We start from the raw sequence: 15968 nt of genomic DNA, 5'->3' as shown, positions 1-15968 counted from the left end.
AATATTAAAAACAGAGAAGAAAGACATGGTAAAAACAATGAACAAGGAATGAAAGTTAGAGCGATAAAACCCTTGGTAATTGATCCTTGAACACCTCCTTGAAAGACCTCTTGATCCTCTTTGATTCCTAGATTCAAACACCTTCAATCTCTTGGTTTCTTTCTCAAAAACGGCTGCCCAAAGTGTTATTTTTGTCTAGACTTATAACATTAAGTTTTCATAGTACGAACTGGTCCTTAACTTGCAAAAAAATACTGATCAGAAGCCCTAGGTGCTGCACGACGGGCCTTGGCCTCCCCGGTTGCGCGGCGCGGCGCACACCTGGAGGGGATTCCGAATTTTCTTTTTATTTTATTGCTAAATCAAGCTAGATCTCTTCCTTGAACTCCAAGCAACGATAGGAACCTTCTAGGCCTTCTTTTCCTTGACTCTCAAGCCACCATCTACATGAAAACAAATCAAAACTCTAAGTGAACTAATCATGTAACCTATGATGAGGAAAAAAGAACTTAAACTTCACATGAAATGATATAAAGAATTAAAGCTTAACATGCAAGACACCAAAAGATTTAAAACATGATAAACATCAAATAAACTTGACTCAAAACCAAAATTAATAAAAGATGAACAAAACACGAACTAAACCGAGCTCGGAACATTAAATATACGACACTTTACAAGGGATTCGAGATGTATAAATAGATGTATATCAGTCACATAGCCCAGAAAATAACCTTCTATAGCCTTCTCATCGAATTTACCCGTATCACGTTTCAACATCGTTCAAGGACACCCGAATGGTTCGAGAAACTTTAAATTAGGCTTACGGTTATTGAGAAGCTCATAACTTGTCTTTTGAAGATTCTTAAGCACTAGAACATGATTCAACGTATAAAAGGTAGTGTTCACATCTTCGTTCCATAATTGAACATGGAGCTTTGAATCTGCTGGCATCGTTCTTGCAGCTTCAATCAATGTTCGGTTCTTCCTCTCAGCTAAACCGTTCTACTGTGGTACATAAGGAGAGTTAAATAACTTCGTTGAGTGAGACTTCTTCTGTTTGCCTTTCTTGCATGCAACACAGCGATTGGTCAATTTGAAATGCTTTAGTGAAAACCATGTCCTCAAGAATGACATAACCCGGTTTAGTACTAATATTAAGTACGTAAATATCATTTGATCATGGAGATCGCATGAAAACCATGTCCTCAAGAATGACATAACCCGGTTTGAGGATTTTACACTCCTTATCGGTGAATATTGTGGTATACTTTTTATCACAAATCTGAGATTCAATTAGTAAGTTGTGATCCACTTTATCACAATAATATACTTTCTTAATGTGATACTTCCATTTGAGACATCTCCTTCTTTGGTTATCATACCACCTTGATTTCCAACAAAAGCCACAAAACCCCTTTAAATATTTTTTTTTCATTTGATATAAGGTTAAGATTACCAGTATCGTGTCGAGAGCATCAACTATCCATGATCCATTTGTCTCAAGATATAGTCTTGGATGAACTCTACACAACCGAGAAACATAATTAGACCAAAAAGGCAACCCAAACCTTAGTCTTGGGCACCTCTTTATTTTCATCTTGAATTTTAATCACATCAGTATCCAATTGTGATCGATGCACCTGAGAATAAGTTACATGTCTCTTTGACTTTCGTCTAACATATGCATCATTGATCAAATTTGTGTCATAATTCTTGCAAATTGGTTGTGTGGGTAAAACAATTTGTTCTTTAACTTATTGTTGTTTTCAATAACATGAACCACTTTTTGTGGGTTCACGTCATAAAACATGATGTGAGTCTCATCCAATTGAGCTTGAACATTTTTCTTTTCATAATTTCCTTAACAAAAGGAACCTTCGTTGGTTGTTCCTTAGTTATAGGCTTTGCATTTTTATGACCCCTAGTTCCACAATTTCTTACTACGTGACCATGTTCCCTACATGAGAAGTAAGTTTTCATGTCTACAAAAGGATGCTGTGGTATATCACTAGCTTGTGAAACATAGGGTTGAAAATTTTCAACCGAAACTTGACATTATTCAAATTATCAAAAGTTACAGCCTTCTTTTCTTATAAATTCCATGTTAGGACAATTAGAGAAACTTTGTAAAGTATCAGTTCTAGTCGAACTGACAAAAAACATAGGTTTAACAAAGTTTACTTGTTCTTTTAAAATTGGTTTAATGAATGGTTTGTTTGATAATTTGGAACATGCAAAAGCTTGTTCAAGGTCATTTAAGCTTGAGGTTTCATTGTGAAAGACACTCTCAATCAATTCTGGTTTGATCAAATGCAGTGGAATATCTTTCTAGTCGAACAACTTGTTCACACCTTTTAATTTAAACAATCTACCAGTGTTTACTTTCCCAATCGAAGGATTAATGAATTTCATTAAATCCTCATAAAAAATGGCAGGTTTTTCCGATTTCTTGGTATTTTCTTTTGATTTTTCTAATTTGTTCACTTTGGATGTACTTGAACTATATACAGCCTCCTCAAATTCATGAGGGTCACATAAAAGGTGATTAGAACATGGAATGTTATTTTCTTTGTGTACAGTTTCTAGTTCAAATGCGTCCTCAATGACCACTTCCTCAACAGTCTCCACAAAAACTTTGTTGCTTTTAATATGTGGTCCTTGAGTTGATGATTGACACGTAGGTTTTTCTTTATTACCGTGTTCTGATTTCTCCACATTAGTGACTGTGTAAGTCCTTTGAACGGATATTTCAATGTGATATCACACAAACTCATGATTATGCGGAAACTAACACAAAGTGATTCAAGATTATATAAACAAACACACTAAGAACAAAACTTGTTACACCAACACACCGATATCTCTTTCTCTATCTTATAAACGGCCAACCTATCATAAACCTAGATACATTGTTTATATAGGCATTACACATAAGCCCAAAACAACCCAAAAGCCCACCGAGATCCAAGAGATATCGGTTTACAATATAATCCCAATATCAAGTACAAACCACACTTATACTAGCCCAACAATATCCCCCTTGTTTTGTATCTTCAACGTCAATCATGCTCAAGGATATTAGCGTCTACTTCCTTATAAGAACCATCACAAAGACCTGTTCTGATAATCGATCCCACCATCCATGTATACTCTTTAGCAGTGGGCTCGTATAGTGGTTCAACCATAATTTGAAAGTTGCTAAGAGTTTTAATATCCTTTTCGCCAAACTTCAGTAAATCACGTGAGTCAACAAAACGAAATTGCCCTTTTCGTAGACGGACAATTACCGTTTCCGTGTCACCTTCATACGTCCAAAACTTCATCTCATTTAAAGCGCCATCTGGAATTCTGGTAGAGAAATGAATATGACCCACCTTCTTAGTTACCGACCCCATAACATTGACCATTGTCTTCCCCGTCTTCGGATCTCGGACCCCTTTTGCTTTCTTCAAAAATGATTATGTAGTGGTCATATTTGGGAACCCCCGATCAACTTGACTCCTTAAAAATTTCCAGAAATCAATAGCTCTTTTGTCATTGTTGGAATTGTGGAAAGCAACATTGATTAAGTCACTAAGATCTACCTTCGTCCATGATCCAAAATCCTTCATTTTCCTGTAATATTCGGTACTCCCAGACTTTCTTTTCACCCACCACATGGCTTTATCAACTTCAAACCCCCAAGACACGATGCCTGATCGATCATCATACTTGTCAGAAAAAACCCTTTTGAAGTTCAAGAATAAACTTATCACGGTGATCAGAAGACTCCACATTCTGGTTTGAATTCTTTATAATCATAATCTTCTTTTGAATTCTTTCTCTTTGCTTGGCTATCTTTTGAGGGGCGGCAAGGTATTGTTCCAGTGTTTCAGAAGCATCGATGTTTGAAGCAGGACGCGCACTGGAACTACCACTTTGACGTCAGCAGGAGCCTTTTGCAGCAACGTGTTCACCACTAATGAACTCATCTCCAAATTTCTGAACAAGATTTTGTTGGAGATCCAGGTATAAAGCAGTGGGGCCACCCATATTAGCTTGAAGTTCATTGATATTCAAATCTTTATCAGAGTTGCTTGCTTCAAGCTCTTGAATTCGTACGTCCTTCACAACCGAGTCCTGTTCAAATTCATAGACTGGTCATTGTAAGGACTGTAAATCAACAGGTTCGGCATCAAGAGTGATCCCATTGCCTTTATCTTGCAAAAACTTGTCTTTCATTGCCAGAATGTGTGCACTATTATTAGTGGCGCTTGAACTTGATTGCCAATTAGGTTAGATGATCCCGATGGCTCGTATGTGGACTGCATATTGGCTTCAAAATATAACTCATGAGTAATGTCATCAAATGTTTGATCTTGTGTTCAAGGCTCAGCAGTGGACGGACTAGTATCAACTTGAGCTTCAGTGGTTTCAGGCTCAGGTTCTTTGTGTTGACTGGTTGTTGTAGTTTCTGTAACCAGCACACCTGGTCTCGGATCTTTCTTTCTCCTTTTTGTTGGAATGAGATCAGTGGCTGGTTCTTCAGGAATATCTTCATCTTTTTCGCAATGACTGATTGAGGAGGTTTCAATGCAGTCAAATGGAGCTGATCTTTATACATCTCTAAGTCTTTCAACTGATCTACAGTAGGTACAATATGCTCTTCTTGGTGTTCAGTCTCCATGTGTTGTGATGGAGAACTATCTGGCTCATCATCATTAGAAATAGTCTCATATGATACAGTAAACCTCTGAGCAGGTGTCACATGCTCATCAGCAATCGAGGCACTTGCACTGGCAGTAGTAGCCTCAGTTTCCACAAAGCTTCCAAACTTGAAAAGTTTAGGAAGACCTTTGTATACTATTTTCGCCCCCTTTCATAATTGCTTCATCAACCCAAATGTGTTAGGACGTATAGCCTTTAAAATGAGCGTTTCTACATATTTGACAAGGTCAGGGTTGTGTGAGACAAATATCATCTGTAGAAATGTAACGATTCCGGCAAATCCAGGTATACCCTAGCCGGAATATACTATTTACGTGTCATTTAAATATTGATTATATGAGTTATAGTACATATATACGAGTATATATGATTCATAGTACGAATCATACTCGATTATATAGCGAATCGTATTGGAATTACAATTAACCAATGAACGATTATTGAAAACCCGAATGAATCGGGAATTACATTATAGACGAAGTATATAATGTTTAGTGTTGTTTACGAGGTATGAATGCTTCGGGATAGGTGAATTATAGCACAGAAAAAGGATTTCGATTTAATGGTACGTCGGTACGCTAAACGAAACCTTTAACACCAAATCAAGCAAGAGACGATCAATCAAGCCGAAAAAGATGCGTGATTATTAATAATATGATGTTTTAATGTCATGGGTTAAGTTTTTAAAGTTTTTAAATCAGTTTTATATAAATTTTATTTTAACCCGAAAAACAACCATTTTAGGCTCGTTTCAAGCCGAATTACGAGTTTAAACGAGAAACGAACTGAACCAGATTATCCACAACATTATCTGGATTGCGTAATCTAGATATGTGGCCATGGTTTGAGATGTGGGCCCCCCCACACCCCCCCCCATGGCCGGCCATGTATACACACACACATTTCCTTTCTTTTTTCTTTTATTACTTCACAAACTCTCCAAAATCCTCTCAAGTATTCAAGTGTTCTTCCAAATCATTGAGTTTTAACCAAATCCACAAGGTATAATACTTGTTTTGAAGCTTGAATCTTGTTGTTAATTTCACAACCCTTGAGAAAAGAAAGTTCCAAGTGAAATATGGGTGAAAACCCGAGATGGAACCGGTTCTTGTGTGATCAAAGGATGTATACAAGTTATACAAAGGATCTTGATCCAAGTAATTAGTTAAAAGTGTTTAGAATAGATTTTTACGGTTAAAATCTTTATTTTTACTTAAAAACCGACATTTTGAAAGAGATGGCTTGATTGTTGGTATAGTTTGCTTGGTGTGGTGTTGTTGTGCTTGTAAGTGTTGTATCTAGCGGCTAGCAAAGGCTAGAAACCGAGATCCTTGCGATCTAAAGCTAGAAAACACAAAATAGTTCGGTTTTCGTGTGTTATGAAAAAATGGACAGATTTACGTGTGCTTAGAGTCGGGTCACGAAATTTCACAGAGATGATCTACACATGAAAATATGAGATCTGTGAATTTTTGGTAATTTTTGGATAAAAGATGAATATTTGGTGAATTTAATGCTCGGTTTTGGCCAAAAATAGTGAAAAATAGCAAAACATGATGAAAAATTCCGGAAAATTTAAGATATGCTTTTTATAACATATAAAAGTCACCCACAAAATTTGAGCTCAGTTGGAAAAGTCTAAGTAGGCTTTTCGGTGAAACGAGTTCTAGGGCTTTCTAGCTCGGTTTTGGGTAAAAATGGCTTGAAAAATAAGTTTTAAATTCTGGAAAAATTCCAGGGAGTTATGAGGATGATAAAGATCATCCCAGAAAAATTTGGGATTTTTCTAAAGTGTTTTGGTATTTTTGATATATTTAGTGTTTTACCAAGATTTAAAAATAGATAAATAAATGTAAATGTAGGAAAATAAATCTGGGAAAATTCCAGAAAGTTATGAGGATGATAAAGATCATCCCAGAAAAATTTGGGATTTTTCTAAAGTGTTTTGGTATTTTTGATATATTTAGTGTTTTACCAAGATTTAAAAATAGATAAATAAATGTAAATGTAGGAAAATAAATCTGGGAAAATTCCAGAAAGTTATGAGGATGATAAAGATCATCCCAGAAAAATTTGGGAATTTTCTAAAGTGTTTTGGTATTTTTGATATATTTAGTGTTTTAATAAGATTTAAAAATAGATAAATAAATGCAAATATAGGAAAATAAATCTGGAAAATTTTATAAAATGTTCTTTCTGTCAAAATAAGTTTTGAACAAAATTTCAAGACCCGAGACTAAACGGGTAATTATTTGTACTAAAATGAACATAAAAACAATTAGTTAAAGCTTAAAACGTGTAAACCGGCAAAGTTCGCATAAGCGAGCTGACTGGTACACGAAAAACTTTAAAATAGACCATTTTCATAAATCTAAGTAAATTAAGTAAAAATAAATCATCCGAAAATAATTCGGATGATTTGGGTAATTTTACCCGATTTTACCGTTTCCGGCACCGAAATACCGGAAACGGGCCCCACGGCCAAACGGGGTGTCAAACCGAGCTATAATTTCATCACCTTAACTGAATTGACTGTCAAACTCTAAGCAATGTCAATCTGAGTCCTTAGAAGTGTCACGGGGTTAACATTGTCCCCGAATCGAGTACAGTACTGGGTTAACAGTGTTCCCAGATGTACCGATTTATACATATTTAAGTTATGAGAATTGTATAGTAACGGCTAGGTATTATATTACAGATCCAGGCACGTAGCTGTTCCTTATATTACTCATCGACTCACCAAAGGTGAGTTTTCACGAGCCCCTTTTAATGAATTGTTTTAATTATATTTTCCCGGGGCGGAAAACATGTCTTATTTAAAGTATTTAAGTACATACCGATCGTATGGAAATACTTGTACATTTATATATATATGGACTGATGCATAGAATATATAAAATGTTTATAATGTGTTATTGTTCTGGGGTAACATAGTTCCCAGGGGTTATATTGTTCTGGGGTAACATAGTTCCCAGGGGTTATTATTGTTCTGGGGTAACATAGTTCCCAGGGGTATTTATTGATCTGGGGTAACATAGTTCCCAGGGGTTATTATTGATCTGGGGTAACATAGTTCCCAGGGGTTATTATTGTTCTGGGGTAACATAGTTCCCAGGGGTTATTATTGATCTGGGGTAACATAGTTCCCAGGGGTTATTATTGTTCTGGGGTAACATAGTTCCCAGGGGTATTTATTGTTCTGGGGTAACATAGTTCCCAGGGGTTATTATTGTTCTGGGGTAACATAGTTCCCAGGGGTATTTATTGTTCTGGGGTAACATAGTTCCCAGGGGTTATTATTGTTCTGGGGTAACATAGTTCCCAGAAAGTTAATGGAAATGTTCTGGGGTATCATAGTTCCCAGCATGATTATATTGCTAATAAATGATTATTAAAATGATTTGTCAGTGTTTATTTAAATTAGTGAAACTCACCAACTATTCGTAGTTGACCCGTTTTCTTTACATGTTTTCTAGGTATGCCCAAGTTGGAATGATTGATATGTGCTTAACTATCTGTGCTACCTGTTGGAAGCTTGCTGCTCTATGTTTGGTAATGAATTTATTAATGTTTTATTGGTAATATATGTGTGTAACACCTAGACAGTAACGCAACTCGCAACAATGTAATATGTTATAAATTAATGTAGTGGTATTTTCTTTATAAGCAATGCTGTTGATATCAGATGTGTCTGTTGCATCCCGTGTACGTTTCCGCTGCGGTTACGGGGTGTTACAGAACTTGGTATCAGAGCCATTGGTTATAAAGAATTAGGATGTCTGAAAAAGATACCTAAAATATAACCAGTAGCTCAAGTATTATAGGATCTGAATATCAACTAATAATATATTGTGACGAGATCGGGATGAACTTGGATGGACAAGTGGGTTATTATGGTCCGGAACATAATAACAGACTTGTCTGCACGAGGGAATTCAGGGGAAGTCACGGGGGACTTAAATAGGTAAAATTGGCAACATATGTGTAAATATATGATAATATTATTATGTGGTAAAGTTGTATAAATAAGTATGTGTTAATTTAATTATGAATTACACTACGAAAAGGACTATATGTTTGTTAACTTGTGTGCAGGTATAATGGCAAGAACACCTAGTGTGTCGACGGAAGAGGACCCGGAAGAGGCCAGTTCCGGGGCCTCTGGAAGCCCAAGTGTAGCACCCAGCTCCGAGCCTTCGGAGGCTAGTCATAGTACTTCTAGACAGACCACCCCAGCTAGGAGTGCTAGTGTACCCTCCCCTGCTAGGGTTACCAGGTCTCCTACCCCGCCCGCACCACAGACCGCCCCGATTCACCTCAGGCGCGGTCCTCGCCTCACGGCGCGGATCAGTGCCCCGTATGTTCCGCCCACTGTTACCCCACCCAGATCCACATACCACCGGGGCGAGTCTTCCCGCCCCCAACCCGAACCTGCAACCCTACCTGTGTGGGGTCTGCCAAGGCAGGAGCGGGACTTGGCGGCTTGGCTACGTGTTCTCACCGAGCAGGTGAACGAGCACTCTGCCGCCCTGGTCTTGGGGGTACAGAGGCGGGCGTACCTCGGGGACAGCATACTGGACCACCAGTATGCTATCAACCAGTTAAAAAGGGAGTGCTCATACTCCCACTGGTTGATCGACCAGATGGAAACCCGAATGCGGGTTATGATGGCGGTGCTGGTGGTGCTGGTGGCGGTGTTGGTGGGGTTGGTTTACCACCATGTGTAGACGTGTTGGATGGTAGAATTTTGAACCACTTTTTGATACTCCGTGTAAGTAGTTAGTGGTGATACTAACACGGAGTGAATCTTGTTTAGCTATAGTACAACCACTGGCCCATAGGGGGTCTCTTGTAGGGCATATCATTATCGATACTTTTGGGTATCATTCAAGCACTGACCCATTGCGGGTTATGTCGAGGATGATACCAACATAGGCCCTTTGTATTAAAACGTAGTTATGTAATGTTGACTGGAAGTATGTAAATTGATGTTTGTGTAATATGAATCAATGTTTACTAATGAATGAAGTATGTATTGTGTTTTATATTTTGAGATGGTATTGATTATATATATTTCTTTGATGATTGTGTAGAATGGCACCGAAACGATCAACGAAAGTATCGGAAGTAGATGTGAGCCGATTGATTGCTCAACAGTTGGAGGCGGCGATACCGGATATAGTATCGCGCATCGCCGCCAGCATTAATAATTCGTCTAATCCAACCCCTCCGAGCAATCAAACGCCCATAAATAATGGCGGGGATCATAATGCTAATCCTCCACCTACCGACAACACTATGCCGAGTAATGACGCACCGCCTACGGTGGTCGCTACCGACAGTAATGGCCCTATCCCTACTGTAGAGACCAACCGCACTGGACCATCCAGGGGTTGTTCAATCAAGGATTTCATGTTATGCAAGCCTTTAGAATTTAACGGGTCGGAAGGACCGAATGGGTTAGTGAAATGGTTAGAGAAAATAGAATCAGTGGTAAATATCAGCAACTGTCCCGAGGATTGTGTCGTTAAGTACGCCACCTGTACGTTCACAGACCATGCCTTGACATGGTGGAACACCATAGTACAGACTCGAGGTCAGGCGGCGACAAACCGCATGACCTGGGCAGAGCTTAAGGATCTTGTTTTGAAACATTTCTGCCCAAAGAATGAATTGCAGAAACTGGAACATGAGTTGTGGAACCTAGAGATGCATGGGGCGGACCACTTGGGATATACCAACCGGTTTAATGAACTGTCACGATTAGTGCCGTGGTTGGTCACCCCAGAGTCAAAAAGGGTGGAACGTTATATTTGGGGACTTACTCCAGTAGTGAGGAGCATAGTTAACGCGGGAGGGCACCAGACGTATGAGGGTGCAGTGACACAGGCTGGTATTGTCACGTATGATTTCTTGAGGAGCGGATCGATAAAGGCGACGGGAGAGTCGGCTGGGGGAAAGCGAGGTACGTATGACAATAGGATCCGAGAGAAGCAGCAAAACAAACGAGCTAGGCCCGCTGCCCAGAGCTATGCCATGACTAGTTCGGGCGGAAGGCAAGAACCGCAGAGGGGAACGTTTCCTAAATGCGGGAAATGTGGTTACCACCATAGTGGTGTGTGCAAGGAGGTGGTGTGCCACCGGTGTGGCAGGGTTGGACACTACGCACCAAATTGTAAGACAAATCTGAACAACCTGAACCGTCAACCGCAACCTATTCGTGCGCAACCATTTAGAACTCAACCAGCCCGACAGCAGAACCCGCAAGGAAACCAGATGGTGACCACTAGCCGTGCTTGCTACGAATGCGGCAGCACGGATCACTTCAAAAGGAACTGCCCGAAACTGAATCAGGGAGGAAACGGGAGACAACTCGCGGGTCAGCCATCGGCTTCCAATCCGGCGCGAGGCCGAGCATTTGTGATGGGAGCGAACGAGGCGCGCCAGGACCCCAGCGTAGTGACAGGTACCTTCCTCGTCTCTGATCATTACGCTTCTGTATTATTTGATACAGGCGCCGATAGAAGTTTTGTCTCCGTTAGGTTCCTTTCGATAGCAAACCTTCCTATTGGTGAAACCATAGAACCCTACACCGTAGAGGTCGCTAACGGTAAAACCATGATAGTCAATCGGATTGTTCGGAATTGCCCTTTTATTCTGAGCGAACAATCCTTCCTGATTGACTTGTTACCGGTAGAATTGGGTAGTTTTGACGTGATAGTGGGAATGGATTGGTTGGCTCGTAATAGGGTAGAAATAAACTGTGAAAAGAAAACCGTCAAGATCCGGGTGTCGGATGACGAGGAGGTATTAGTGCAGGGAGAAAAATCCGGCACCATGATACCATTTATATCCCACCTCAAGGTGTTGAAATATATACGTCAGGGATGTGTGGCGTATCTAGCGAGCCTGACGGCCGCTGATTCTGAGGAAAAACGGGTGGACGATATTCCCGTGGTACGCGAATTTCCACAAGTTTTTCCAGAGGAACTTCCTGGATTACCGCCAACCCGACAAGTCGAATTCAGAATCGACTTATTACCTCAAGCTGGCCCTGTTGCTAAGGCCCCTTACAGACTTGCACCGTCCGAGATGCAAGAACTATCCAACCAGTTGCAGGAATTGTTGGATAAGGGATTTATACGTCCCAGTTATTCCCCGTGGGGTGCACCTGTGCTATTTGTGAAAAAGAAGGACGGAAGCCTTCGAATGTGCATTGACTACAGGGAATTGAACAAGTTAACCATCAAAAATAGATATCCTCTTCCCCGAATCGATGATTTGTTCGACCAACTTCAAGGTGCGAGCTATTTCTCAAAAATTGATCTTAGATCGGGATACCACCAAGTTAGAATTCAAGAGGAGGATATCCCAAAAACCGCGTTTCGGACTCGCTACGGCCACTACGAATTTTTAGTTATGCCTTTTGGGCTAACAAATGCGCCAGCGGTGTTCATGGATCTCATGAACCGAGTCTGTAAACCCTATCTCGACAAGTTCGTCATTGTATTTATTGACGATATTTTGATATACTCGAAGAGTAAAGAGGAGCACGAGCAACACTTAAAGTTAGTTTTAGAGCTCCTGGATCAGGAGAAGTTATATGCAAAATTCTCCAAGTGTAACTTCTGGTTACAAGAGGTGCAATTCCTCGGTCATGTTATAAACCACCAAGGAATACACGTTGATCCGAGTAAGGTTGAAGCTATTAAGAATTGGCAAGCGCCTAAATCTCCGAAAGAAATCCGCCAATTCTTAGGCTTAGCTGGATACTATCGTCGATTTATAGAGAACTTTTCCAGCATCGCCCAACCTTTAACCCTCCTGACTCAAAAGGATCGGAAATATGATTGGGGTGAAGAGCAGGAAACGGCGTTTCAAACGTTAAAACAAAGATTGTGCCAAGCGCCAATCTTAAGTCTCCCCGACGGAGACGATGGATTTGTTGTATATTGTGACGCATCCCGTAGAGGGTTAGGATGCGTGTTAATGCAAAATAAAAAGGTCATAGCCTATGCGTCTCGACAGTTAAAAGTTCATGAGAAAAACTACACTACTCATGACTTGGAACTGGGAGCAGTCATCTTTGCACTTAAAATCTGGAGACACTATCTCTACGGTACAAAGTGCACCATATTCACTGATCATAAAAGTTTGCAACACATATTCGATCAGAAAGAACTGAATATGAGGCAACGAAGATGGGTCGAGTTGCTGAGTGACTATGACTGTGACATACGATATCACCCCGGCAAGGCTAACGTTGTAGCCGATGCCTTGAGTAGAAAGGATCGAGTCAAGCCACTACGTGTGCGAGCCTTGGGGATGATAGTCCAGTCGAACCTTTCAGATTTGATTCGAGTCGCTCAACACGAGGCGTTGAAAGAGGGCCAATTGGATAAAGAAGGACTTTACGGGAATGAGAAGAATTTCGAACAGCGTGTGGACGAAATTCTTTATTTCAAAAATCGGATTTGGATCCCGACCCTCCATGACCTTCGTGATTTGATCATGGATGAAGCACATAAATCGAAATATTCCATACATCCGGGATCAGATAAAATGTACAAGGATGTGAAAGAATTTTACTGGTGGCCAGGTATGAAAAAGGATATAGCCACATACGTCGGCAAGTGTACGACGTGTGCGAGAGTTAAGGCGGAGCACCAGAAACCCTCGGGAATGCTACAACAGCCGGAAATTCCCGAATGGAAATGGGAACAGATCACAATGGATTTTGTGACACATCTCCCCAAGACACCCCGAGGTCATGATGCGATTTGGGTAATCGTGGATAGATTAACCAAATCGGCACATTTTATTCCAATTAGGAATACTTTTAACACTGAGAGACTTGCGCAAATTTATATAAATGAAATAGTGTCTCGTCATGGCATCCCCATCTCGATCATCTCCGATAGGGATAGCCATTTCACCTCCAAACTTTGGCAAGCTGTCCAAGAAGCATTGGGAACACGTATTGACCTAAGCACAGCTTACCACCCTCAGACCGATGGCCAGTCTGAGAGGACCATTCAAACTTTGGAGGATTTGCTTCGTGCCTGCGTACTGGACTTTAAGGGAAATTGGGATCAACATCTCCCACTCGTTGAATTTTCCTATAATAACAGTTACCATAGCAGTATAAAGGCAGCACCTTATGAAGCATTGTATGGGCGGAAGTGCCGATCACCACTTTGCTGGTCTGAAGTGGGGGACTCGCAGGTCATTAGATCGGATCTGGTCCAGGAGACGACCAGCAAGATTCTTGAAATTAAGAACAACCTGAAAGCCGCGCGGGATCGGCAGAAGAGTTATGCCGATACCCGTCGAAAACCGTTGTCATTTGAGAAGGGTGAAAAGGTATATTTGAAAGTATCACCCTGGAAAGGTGTGGTCAGGTTTGGAAAGGCGGGGAAGTTGGCCCCTAGATATATTGGACCATTTGATATTATTGCAAAAATCGGTCCTGTAGCTTACCGATTAGAACTACCTGATGAATTGAGTGCAGTTCACAACGTGTTTCACGTGTCGAATTTGAAAAGATGTCTGGCGGATGAGACATCGGTGTTACCCTTAGAGGGTGTTCAAATAAGTGATAGGCTCAACATTGTAGAGGAGCCTATAGAAATAGTAGATGGGAAAATCAAGCAACTTAGACACAATAAGATCTCGTTGGTCAAAGTTAGATGGAATTCGCAACGAGGCCCAGAATTTACTTGGGAACGAAAGGACGAATTTCGGAAGAAATACCCCCACCTGTTTCCTCAAAAGGAAGTAGTTGTCGCGTAAAATTTCGAGGACGAAATTTTTATAACGGGGGGAGAATGTAACGATTCCGGCAAATCCAGGTATACCCTAGCCGGAATATACTATTTACGTGTCATTTAAATATTGATTATATGAGTTATAGTACATATATACGAGTATATATGATTCATAGTACGAATCATACTCGATTATATAGCGAATCGTATTGGAATTACAATTAACCAATGAACGATTATTGAAAACCCGAATGAATCGGGAATTACATTATAGACGAAGTATATAATGTTTAGTGTTGTTTACGAGGTATGAATGCTTCGGGATAGGTGAATTATAGCACAGAAAAAGGATTTCGATTTAATGGTACGTCGGTACGCTAAACGAAACCTTTAACACCAAATCAAGCAAGAGACGATCAATCAAGCCGAAAAAGATGCGTGATTATTAATAATATGATGTTTTAATGTCATGGGTTAAGTTTTTAAAGTTTTTAAATCAGTTTTATATAAATTTTATTTTAACCCGAAAAACAACCATTTTAGGCTCGTTTCAAGCCGAATTACGAGTTTAAACGAGAAACGAACTGAACCAGATTATCCACAACATTATCTGGATTGCGTAATCTAGATATGTGGCCATGGTTTGAGATGTGGGCCCCCCCACACCCCCCCCCCCCCATGGCCGGCCATGTATACACACACACATTTCCTTTCTTTTTTCTTTTATTACTTCACAAACTCTCCAAAATCCTCTCAAGTATTCAAGTGTTCTTCCAAATCATTGAGTTTTAACCAAATCCACAAGGTATAATACTTGTTTTGAAGCTTGAATCTTGTTGTTAATTTCACAACCCTTGAGAAAAGAAAGTTCCAAGTGAAATATGGGTGAAAACCCGAGATGGAACCGGTTCTTGTGTGATCAAAGGATGTATACAAGTTATACAAAGGATCTTGATCCAAGTAATTAGTTAAAAGTGTTTAGAATAGATTTTTACGGTTAAAATCTTTATTTTTACTTAAAAACCGACATTTTGAAAGAGATGGCTTGATTGTTGGTATAGTTTGCTTGGTGTGGTGTTGTTGTGCTTGTAAGTGTTGTATCTAGCGGCTAGCAAAGGCTAGAAACCGAGATCCTTGCGATCTAAAGCTAGAAAACACAAAATAGTTCGGTTTTCGTGTGTTATGAAAAAATGGACAGATTTACGTGTGCTTAGATTCGGGTCACGAAATTTCACAGAGATGATCTACACATGAAAATATGAGATCTGTGAATTTTTGGTAATTTTTGGATAAAAGATGAATATTTGGTGAATTTAATGCTCGGTTTTGGCCAAAAATAGTGAAAAATAGCAAAACATGATGAAAAATTCCGGAAAATTTGAGATAAGCTTTTTATAACATATAAAAGTCACCCACAAAATTTGAGCTCAGTTGGAAAAGTCTAAGTAGGCTTTTCGGTGAAACGAGTTCTAGGGCTTTCTAGCTCGGTTT

Source organism: Bidens hawaiensis, unplaced genomic scaffold (genome assembly GCF_021521415.1).
Source record: "Bidens hawaiensis isolate Kalapana, Puna unplaced genomic scaffold, B.hawaiensis_p1.1 tig00032779_1, whole genome shotgun sequence".
Classification (NCBI taxonomy): Eukaryota; Viridiplantae; Streptophyta; class Magnoliopsida; order Asterales; family Asteraceae; genus Bidens; species Bidens hawaiensis.
Note: the sequence above shows the minus strand (reverse complement) of the source record.